The 11,312-nt window shown below is 32.6% G+C and overlaps 1 protein-coding gene across 1 annotated transcript in view; it reads right to left on the bottom strand.

The window, feature by feature from the left end:
- Positions 1-11,312, bottom strand: part of EYS (eyes shut homolog) — a 1,522,493-nt gene that overhangs the window by 954,229 nt on the left and 556,952 nt on the right. The gene's annotated exons all lie outside the window — the stretch shown is intronic.

The following is an 11,312-nucleotide window of genomic DNA, read 5'->3' on the forward strand; positions in this document are numbered from 1 at the left end:
CACTACATCATCCCCAAACTGCTAGGTGTTAACTTGGAGATGAGAGCTTATGGGGATGGGGCACCATCTTATAGAATGCATTACACACTCATAATGATCATGTTATTGATATTATGTCCTAAATTAAGTATAATACATGAAATTGGGAACCAAGGGTAAAAGTAAGAGTAGGATCATATATCATCACTCTCTGTGAACCACTGGGAAATTGTGCTTTGCATTCCTAAAAATACAAGCTCCATCATCTACAGGTCCTAATTACCTGGGGGAGGGAATAAAGAGGATACCACTAGATTTCCATATAGTCACTTTACCCTCTTTGTGCCAAGATAATCAGGTAAGGAAAGAAGTCATTATCCTTACAGAGTTATTGGTGGAGGCTCTCAGGATGATATAGGTGCTGTTATAATATAGGGACAAAGATGAAAACATGTGGCATCAAGCTGACCTACTGGACGTATATTTGTTGGTACTTCTTTGCCCAGTGTTATCAGGAAATAGACAAAATACATCAGCTACAGCCTTACTAAGAGAGCAGAACTCTCAGGCATAACATTCTGTATTACTTCACTAGGTAATCCACTAAGAAGCATATTTTAGCAAATAAGGATGAAAGTAATAGAATTTAAGTAGGGGAGCAGGAAGATGAGTCAGCTATAGTATTAAGAACTGCTTCAATGACAGAAGTCATAGTTCTTCCCAGTAATTACCCTCTTGGTTTTACTCAGAAAAAGAGACAAATCAAAATACACAGGGAGCAGTTTTTAGATGAAGTGTACTTATTTTTGAAAGTAGTTGGAATTGACTGTGGTTTATGAAGTGATAAACATTCCAGATCCTTGTTCAAAAGAGAGGAACTCATTTCTCCTGCTGCTGGAGGTGTTGCCTGTCAACAGTTTGGAAATGGATTCTTCCCCACAAATTGAATTTTCGTTGGCTATAGGGAACTGCTTTGCTTAAGTTTGGGCCCCCTCACTGGCTGCTGTGTAGTGTATGAGAGTGACTCAATTTGAGTCAACTCTGAAGGATGCTTCAGCAAGCCCTGAGTGATTAACTGAGCCTTTTATTAGAATGACATCTTGGTTCAGCATCTTCCTTTCCCAGTCTACTTCTGTTTCTCCCTTATAGGCATGGTTATTGAAAGCATCCTCAAGAAGTTCCCTGCATGTAGATCTCAGTTTCTTTCTTGGGAACTTGATGTCTGAAAATGTTCTAGGAAATGAATATTTTCCTAGGAGTCCTTTTCAGTATCTGGTTTGTATAAAAAAAAAGTGTTGAAGGTCAATAAATTATAATTATTAGCAAAACACATTTCACTAATATAAAAATAAAATCATGATTTAAAGTTTGAATTTTCATATAAAACTAGATTATATACATGGATCTCAAGAGATGCCCTACAGTACTAAATGTTGAACTGCTTTATAAATTTACTGAATATATTTAGGGATTAGATTAAACAAGCATGGATTAAGCATTTAGTTAATAATCATCTTGCTAATGTTCTCATTGTTTGAAAGGAGTTTATGGAGACATTGTCTAACCCATGTTTATTTTCAAAAGATCTCCCAAAAACTTTTCCTGATACTTGATTTTTTAATCTATACATACCTCAAGATTGGGCAGGGCTTTTAAAATTCATTAGTAGTCCTTAGAGCTCTAGGCAAAGAACAAGTACCAATAAATACTTGATGATAAAAATGATGATGATGATGATAATGATGCTCATTTGAATCTTATCTCTCCTCATCTTTTCAGACTTCTTTTTTGAAAATAATGGGGCAACTCTTATACATCAGGCCAGGATTAAATGAAGGCTTCTCTCTCTTAGACTTCATTATCGCAGGAATGTGGCCTGACATTAGAGTACTTCATAGTTCATTGGAAAAGTCATAAAAACAATTACTATGCCATTAGAAGGAGCTTTTGAAGAAGAGATTCAAAGTACCCTTCACAGAATTGCTAAGACAAGCAAAAACAATATTCCAATTCATATATGTTGCTCCCTTACTGTTTTTAGATCATACCAAATGAAAGAAAGGCATGTGAAATGAGGCATGTGTTTAATTAGGCAACTATACTGAGAGCTTTGGAAAATGAGTTGTTCAAGGTGAAGGTATATACAGTGTATATGCAAGTGCAACTAGGCATATGAGGACAGATTAAAAATAGACAATACCAGACAAGAGATAGTGCTATAATATTCATGACAGAGTGAGAGAGATGAGTCAGAGTCCTGTATAATTTTTATTTTTTTTTAATTTTTTTTATTTATTTATTTATGATAGTCACACAGTGAGTGAGAGAGAGGCAGAGACATAGGCAGAGGGAGAAGCAGGCTCCATGCACTGGGAGCCCGACATGGGATTCGATCCTGGGTCTCCAGGATCGTGCCCTGGGCCAAAGGCAGGCGCTAAACCGCTGCGCCACCCAGGGATCCCTAGAGTCCTGTTTTAATTGCACAGATAATCACTTATTATCTCAGGTATTGACTGAAACTAACATGTTAAAGTATTGTCAGAACTTATGAGATTTACATATATACATACATATATATGTATGTGTGTGTGTGTATATATATATATATATATGCAGGTATGTTATAATTTTGATGCACATTAATACTAATAAATTCAGAGGGTTTTATTTCCAAGAAATTATTTGGTCCCTTGCTAATGTCATGCAGAAAATAACTTGTTCTTCAAGTATCACTTACTTAACAGGTTCTGCTACAGTTAAACAAACTTTGGTTAGCAATATATAAAGTAATAGTTTCTACTCCATACCTCTTATGACTATGGTGAAGGTCAAATGTGCCTGCACAAAGTTAGTGCTTTGGCAATACCTTGGAAGACACACTTTAGGAATGACTTTTCTAGATTAATCTGAATGAGTGCCCAGAATACCATTAGTATGTGTTGTTGAGTTTCAGCAGTCAGACTGCTGCAGTCCACCTTCCAACTCAAAAGTCTAAGGATTGAGATCATTAGGATTAATTTTATGGCTTATTATATAGCCATATATAGTATATGGCTTATTTGTTTCTGATTATGCATACCTTATTCAGTCATCTTCAACATTATAATCTTATTTTCTATGTATATTGAAGTCTTTACCTAGGAAAGAAAGTAATTTGGTAGACAAGACTGAATATTATAAATAACCATAAAAAAAAAGTTTGGAGAAGCAAGTGATTTTGTAAAAGAATTTTATTTTAGGTTACTTCTGTTTACATTTAATAAAAACTAAGAAATATTTTGATATGCTTAAAATTTGAATATAGGACAATTTCATTTTAGATAAACATGACTGATATTCAATGGGATATAACGACATGACTAGTGTCAAAATATTGATATGTCCATGTAATTAGCCAGCCAATGTGGCTGGATCACCTTCCTTGGATGTCCCAGCCTCTCTACTGTGACAGTCTAGACTTTATCTCTAATGAGTAAGAGATGACATGTGGCACATAAATAGTAGGGTGTGCTTATATTAAACATCATTACATAATTTTATTGTAACTTCTGAAGATAAGTATCACAAATGCATTTTAAAAAGCATTTCACATAAACAAAATGACATTTAGTTAAATTTTGTTGAATCTCGCTAGCTTGTCATTTTTTTTTTTTTTTTTTGTATTTGGTAACCATCAGAAGAGGATAGCCAGTCTTTATGGCCTTTAGTAGGTCAAATTATACTTCCATATAGGGGAAATACATCTTGAGCACTTGAAATCTTTCTTTGATAATTCAGAAAAAAAGTAGGATTAAAAAGACTTACAATTATGCAACTGACAAATGGAAGCACTACAGAGTCCTGCGGCTTTGAACAAAATGTGTGACATTTTGCAATGCATGTTCTCTCATTTCTGACAACTCCACCAGGAGCTCCACCAAGGAGATCAATGAAAAGCTCATAGTTTTTCTTTTACATTTGAATGGGCCTTAAATCCAGGGTCTTGATGAAATTTAAAGATTTTATTTACCCCGTACCCTCCAGGTTATGCACAGAGACATTCTGACATCAAGACTGATTTAGGTTCTGTGAGTCAATCGAACACATCAGAGAGAGACCCTTTGGGAAAACAAGGCAGACCAACCAGTCCCTCAGTCTAAACTGTGAATCAAGATAGAATAGAAAATAAATGTTCCTGATTAAAGCCAAAATACCTCTCTGGCTTATAAAATTTGGGGACCCTTCTTTAACAATAAAAATATAAAATCACAAATACAAAATCAGGCACAAAACCTTAGAAGAACCACTTCTGAGTGAAAGTCCCCCAAATTTAAATTAATTAGTTTTGAAATAAATTCATCCCTACTTTCCAAAATTAAAAGAGCTTTGACTGAAGTGCTTGTTTTAATCCTTAAATCAACAGCATAACATTCTACTTACAAAAGGCATAGGCAATGGCTTATGAGCTGCACATCAACTCATGGTTTGGTAAAAAAAAATATTTTTTCTGGAGTGGCATTTTAAAAACTATAATATGTCTCTAAAATATTTAATTTTAAAATCTAGTTACAATGAAATGTTAAGTGATAATTGTAGCACTTTATTTCTTTATGGCAGTTTATGATTCACAAATAAATGTGATTTGATTTATTCTTTACCCAAGCTGTCAAGTCGATGTTATCCACAGAAATAAATGAAGCACACTGAGAGCTGTACGCTGAGTGACTTTGTCTTATATCAAATAGTCGTAAAAGCAAGCCTTGAAGTGATGTCTTCTGATTTAAAATGAGTGGTCCAATGTATGTTATGTAGGAATCAAAGAGTTTAAAGGCGTAAAGAAACAGTAGTGTTCTGGTAAATGTTTAACAACTTGCTCTTGGAAGAAAAGACTATGAGGAGGAAAGGTCTTATTTATAACATTATCTAATTTCCCCCGTGCAAATCATCCCATCTTTTTGAATTTCAATGTAGCAAAATTATGTCAACCAGCTTACAAAGTTTATAAAAAATTTAATATTCGGCATTCATAAGCCAGTGTGAGCTGGCTCTATCACACTACTGTAAAAGTACTTTCCTGACTGCTATTTTGAAGTTGACTAAGACAGCAGAGAAGTGGAAATGTGTATAAAATGCATGGGTAGGGCAATCCAGATTTTTGGTATAGAAGTCGGGATGTGGCACCGATATGAGAAAATTTGTGTTATGCATGTGTGGTGAAAACTGTTCCTGAACACATTATAGAATAATATCATCATTAATCAGCATAATGGGGCTGAGAATTAAAAGGTAACTTGGAGAATTTATAATACTATGAGTATCAAGGTCATAGAAACTATTTTATTAAAAAAAAAAAAAAAAACTCATTGAGTCTTATGTATTAGGCAAGCACTGTGGTAATAGCCCAGCAACAGGCTTATGTACCTTTGTATGCTCATTTTACAGGTAAAACTTAGCCACAAGGATGATATGTAACCGCTTGAAAATCAGGCTGTTGGGCAGCCCCAGTGGGGCAGCGATTTAGTGCCACCTGCAGTCCGGGGTGTGATCCTGGAGACCTAGGATCGAGTCCTACGTCAGGCTCGTTCATGGAGCTTGCTTCTTCCTCTCTCTCTCTCTCTCTTTCTCTGAATAAATAAATAAATCTTTAAAAAAAATCAGGCTGTTATTAACTAGTAGAGCTGGGATTCTAACTCAGGAAGTCAAATATGGTAGTCTTTGCTAAACATTCAAATAATTTTGTGGATGATCTATGAGGGAGGTTTCAACTTAATTCTGTAAAAACAAGAACAACTATTGAAAACTGTGTCAAGGCTAGAGACGGGGTGTATGTAGGAGGGTGGTAGTTTATCAGTACAGTTGTTAAATCAGTAAGACCTGAAATGTGACGATGATAACAACAATAAAAATGAGGACACAAAAAATGCATCAGCATTTCATCTGAGCTCATCATCAATTCATCTTCTGCTTTCTTCATAAAATCATATTAAATTTTTAAAAAGCATGCAGACTAAAAAATAATTTCTGTAATCTCACAATCTTAATATTTTCTATATTCTCTTTTTATATTTTAATTTTGTTCAAATATTTACATATATTAGCACTTTCAAACTGCAAAAAAATATTATCTATACAATGATAATGCATTGTGTTTTTTTTGTGCATTATGTTACTTGGTCTTCAATCATACCATTTTAGTGACTGTAAAATAGTCCCTGAAGAACATACATCATAAACTACTTAACCACTTTTATAATAAAGGTTATTTTGTTTCAATATTTTACTAATAGGAATAACTAAAGAAGATCTTTATGCATACTTGCACATATGTATTCCTTTTGAGTTATTGTTTCTCTTGATAATTTACACAGAGAAATATTTCTTCTCTGAAACATTATTATGTCAGTGTCTACCTTGCTAGCAGGCAGTGAAATGCATATTCAAACAGTGAGGTATAATTTTACCAAGAAAGGTGTCTATTTTTTAAAAAACAGTGAAAACCAGTAAGGGTGCACATGCAATTAAATAAGCACCTTCTCATATTCTTGGTTGGTCTTCAAATTGTAAAAATCTATCAAACTAAAAAAAAAAAATCTATCAAACTGCAGAAAAACAACATGCTTTAGGAAATAATTTATCCAAACGCTCAAAACAGTTTCTTTGTGGCAAAAGACAAACATTCCCACAGGCATATCCATGAAATTCTACTTTACAAATTTGTCCAAAGGACATGTCCAGAAAAGCTTCAAAACATACCTAGAAAGGTAATTATTTCAGTACATTTGATAAAAGTGTAAATTGGAATAAATATAAATGTCTAAGTTTGAGATTAATTATACTATATCCTTTTGATGAAATTTTAGGCAGCTACTAAAAGCCATGTTGTGGGAAATTAATAATATTATGGGGAATTTTTAAGAATATGCTATTGCTAATTAAAAATTCAGGTGACCAAATACTATGTATTATGCATAAAACCAATTATAAAACTACCTCTGAAAAAAATACAAAATAAAATAAAATTACCTCTGTTATCCAAATAATGCTATAGCACTGTACAATTATTACTGTTTACTTCTGGTGATAGGTAGTTTGCAATCTTTGCTTTTGAGTTTTCTATAATTTCCCTATTTCTGCCTTGTACATGTATTACTTTTTAAGAGAAAAATTATATATTGATGGGTTAGGCCATTTCATTAAAAACCAGAATGAATATTTTCATGTCCTCTGTATCAAACCAATTTGTTTCCAAAGGATGATATTGATTTCTGATGTCAATATAGCCACTTGTGTTTGCTTTAGTTCAAATTTATTGATGTATTATTGCTTAGTCTTTTATTTTTAGTATTCCTATGTCTTTTAGTTTTATGTGTGTTTTGCAAATGAAATATCATTTGGGATTTTGTTTTGCATCTGTTCTGGCAGACTTTCTTTTTTAAAAGGGCAATTGAAAGATATTCATGCTTATTTAGGATTTATTATATCTGGTCCTACACCTGATATAATTCTTTTATTTTTTTCCCTCTGCGCTCCCTCCCCCCCCGCCCCGCCATATTTTGCTGTCCAGTTCTTTTGCTAATCTTCATGCTTTGGCTTTATCTCTGTACCAAACACAAGTGCAGAACACTTTGTAATTTCTGAATGAATGAATGGTCTAAAAATCCAAACACAAAATTGATAATTCTGTCACACAACTGGGAATGTCTTAATTTTTTTTCCTATTCACATTAAACCAACTGAATATACATATAATTTTAATTATAATTTAAAAAATACAGAAATCAATGGAGAGCTTTTCCTTGACCATTGTTCTTTCATTTCTCTATACATAGATCACTTAAATTTTGAGCTAAAACTCCATTTCATTTTCTAGAATATTACTTTGCCTTATACCTTTTTAAAATAAGGAAAGTTAAATTTCTCCAATCAATTATTTTTGTTTCATGATGTATTGACTTGTATCAATAACACTACTAAGTTTATCTCAGTTCTTTTCCACTACAACTTTCAAATTTAAGAATCCTCTCTTGTTTTACCAAGCAGTGGTTTTCTGTATATTTCTAGTTCATCTGAGGGTTTTATTTTGCAGAAAGAAAGACACTTAGCTAACACGTTCTTTGAGAACATAAATCTGAAAATGCCTTTGTGTCGTCTTTTCAGGGAAATGGCAGTTTTGGATCTTATGTGACTCCCACGACACTATCTTCTATTTGTTATTGAAGAGGAAGAAAAAAACGCAAAGCCATGATGAATTTAACTCTTCTGAAATCTCCCAGTCAAGAAAATTCTGGGCAAGCTGATATATATATATATATATATATATATATATATATATATATATATACACACACACATATATATATATATACATATATTCATTCATTATATATATTCATATATATAGGAACATGTTCCCATTCCTCATCAGGTTTCTCATCAAAATAAACCACAAATTGATGGAAACAAAAATTGAGAGTTGACTTAGAACCAGAAAACAGGATAAATTTTTGCCAGACCTAATGCTAGTGCGCAATACCTTTTATGCTAATTTCTTATGTCTGAAGACCTAGGTCTAGAAGCTCATAAGGGCAGCTTTTCAAGTGGTGGTTAGTTCTATAAATTCTTTTGCTTTACACACATTATCGTCAGGCTTGCGAAGACAGTAGAAATTTCTGTCATTTGGTATTATCTTCCTTTGAAAAATGAATTTGAGTGTTCTGTAAGAATTAATGATATATAACAATATGGGCTATTACGTAGTGACTATTGTGTGTGTGTGTGTATGTGTATACATATAAAACCATTGTAAAATGCATCAAATGACACCATGTTAAGCCTTTAATTCATTAAGTAAATGCTTTAAGAATTGATATACTTCACATTCCCCTGGACTTTCTATGGATATGTATGGGGTAGAAGTGATTTCACCCATTTGTTTCCTCATACCCCACCTATGAATTTTTATTTAATGTTTGAATTAGTGACTCTTGATTTTATATGCCTAATATATTCCTTTGCATTTACATATAAAACCTAAGCAACTAGGAGGAGCTACAGCTCCATGGTAAATTGTAATCTGTACTTAGAAGAATGAAGAAAAATCTATGACACATATATAATTTAAGGTACCAGAGTTAATTTTACCTTCTTTAGATCTTACCAATTATATATTCTATTCATAACAAAAATTCTGTCATTATTCTTGATGATTAACATCTTGTAATTAAAAACATTTTGCTATGCTTTCTGGATCTGCTCTTATTTCTGCTGCATTGATCCAATGCAATCATATTGAATTAATTTTTGCTTGAGTAGTTCACTATAAATACAATGAAAACCCATTATTTCATTTTGAAAAGTTAGATTGGATACATAAATTTCATTATTCATTAAATAATTAGCGACCTCACTTATATTTCTTTTGTAGACCCAATCAGTTATATGATGATTTGTTTTAAATTTTAATTTCAGTATGACAAAAACAGCAAAAATTACCTTACTTGTTCTTTTAAATTTTGTTCACTGTGGTTATAGTACATTGTACCATTTAAAGCAATATTCATTTATAGTAAAAAATTAACAGTGAAAAAAATTATCATTTAAAAATTAGTTATGATAAGACACTAATTTTTCTTTTTGTCTTTTTTCATTTTTTAAAAGATTTTTTAAATTTACTTGAGAGAGAGAAAGAAAGAGAGAGAGCACAAGTGGGGGAAGGGGCAGAGGAGAGGGATAAGCAGAAACCCTACCGAGCAGGGAGCTAGATGACATGGGCTAGATCCCAGCACCAGAGATCAGGACCTGAACCGAAGACAGATGCTTGACCAATGAGTCACCCAGATGCCCCAAAACACTGTTTTCTTTTAGAGAATTGGATTTATAATTTTTTAGGATTTTAGACTAGATTTTAGATCAGTTCTTTTTATATTCGCATATACATATAGACATATGATCACATATTGAGATCACTCTAAGTAGTATATTTTACTTTTACTTTCATGATGAGTAACATTACATAGTAGTGATTATGAACATAAATATGGTATCCAGTAGACCTGACTCAGAATCCTGCTTCTGTTATTCACTAGTATATATGACCTTAATTTTGCTAGATCGTATCTGTAAACCTGTCATAATATTTACTATACGTATTGTTGCTACAGAATTAATTAGCAAGGTGCTAAATAGTGGTCATGCTTATTTGTATTACTGTAGGATAGACTTAAACATTATTATGTAGTAATTGGATAAGAAAAGATTTTTAGTTTCCCATCTTAGAATATGTGCAGTAAGATAACCTTTTACAAATTAAAATAATAAAAATGTAATTTACAGTCTTTGATTTCAGAGTGTTTTGCAATTCTAAGTGAGGATTATGAAAAGAAATAAAAGGTGGACTTGAGAATTTCTCCTTCTCTACATTTGAATTAGTGGGTTGGTTCCTGGGTGGTGATCACTTGATGGGAGGAAGTCATTTTGGATTCCTTCATATCCAGAATATTTTCAATTTCCAAGAGAAAATGAGAGAGACTTCCCTAATGCATAGCCCTCAAATCTGTGATTAGATAGGAACCTATTGTAGTTTGAGAACTGAGAGCAACTCCATAGGATATAGAATTATAAAACAGTTGGTAATAAATATTTTCACATAAGGAAAAAAATCTAGTTGGTAGCAAGCAACCGGGAGATAATTGCTAAAATGATTTGTTTTTCATAATTGACATGCACACGTGTCTTTAAATCAGGTTTTTCAGCAAACTATAGAACTGTGCTGTCCAATACTGTAAAAGGTACATGTAGTTATTTAAATTTGATTAAAAGTAAATTAAGTTAAAATCCAATTCTTCAGTCACATAAGGCACATTTCAACTGCTCAATAGCTACATGTACCTCATGACTACTGTCACGTACAGCACAGAACAGACCATACCCATCATTACAGAATGTTCTATTAGACAGCATTGATATAAACCAGTATTCTTCAACTTAAAAAACAAAAAACAAGAAACCTAGGGATATTTTGGGACTTTATTTTTTCCTCTAATCATCCACACTGTGAAATTTTAATGCCAGAGATATATGTTTTATGTAAGTATGCCTTATGCATAAGAGTAAGATCTTCCACCCTCATTAACAATGCATGATGTAGACTATGGAAAGAGAAAAGAATTCATCCACAGACTAATGTCATGAAGGGAAGAATAAAATTTTGCCATGTGTTCATTCATATTTACAAATTCTATGAGCCACTTATTTAATTTTACCTTCCTGAACATTCCAATAATTGTAATTAAAATGAATATGTTGATGTGAAATAAACTTTAAAGATAATCTTCATTATCCTATTGCTCTGTTAA

The sequence above is a fragment of the Canis lupus genome, chromosome 12, assembly GCF_003254725.2.
Source record: "Canis lupus dingo isolate Sandy chromosome 12, ASM325472v2, whole genome shotgun sequence".
Taxonomy (NCBI): domain Eukaryota; kingdom Metazoa; phylum Chordata; class Mammalia; order Carnivora; family Canidae; genus Canis; species Canis lupus.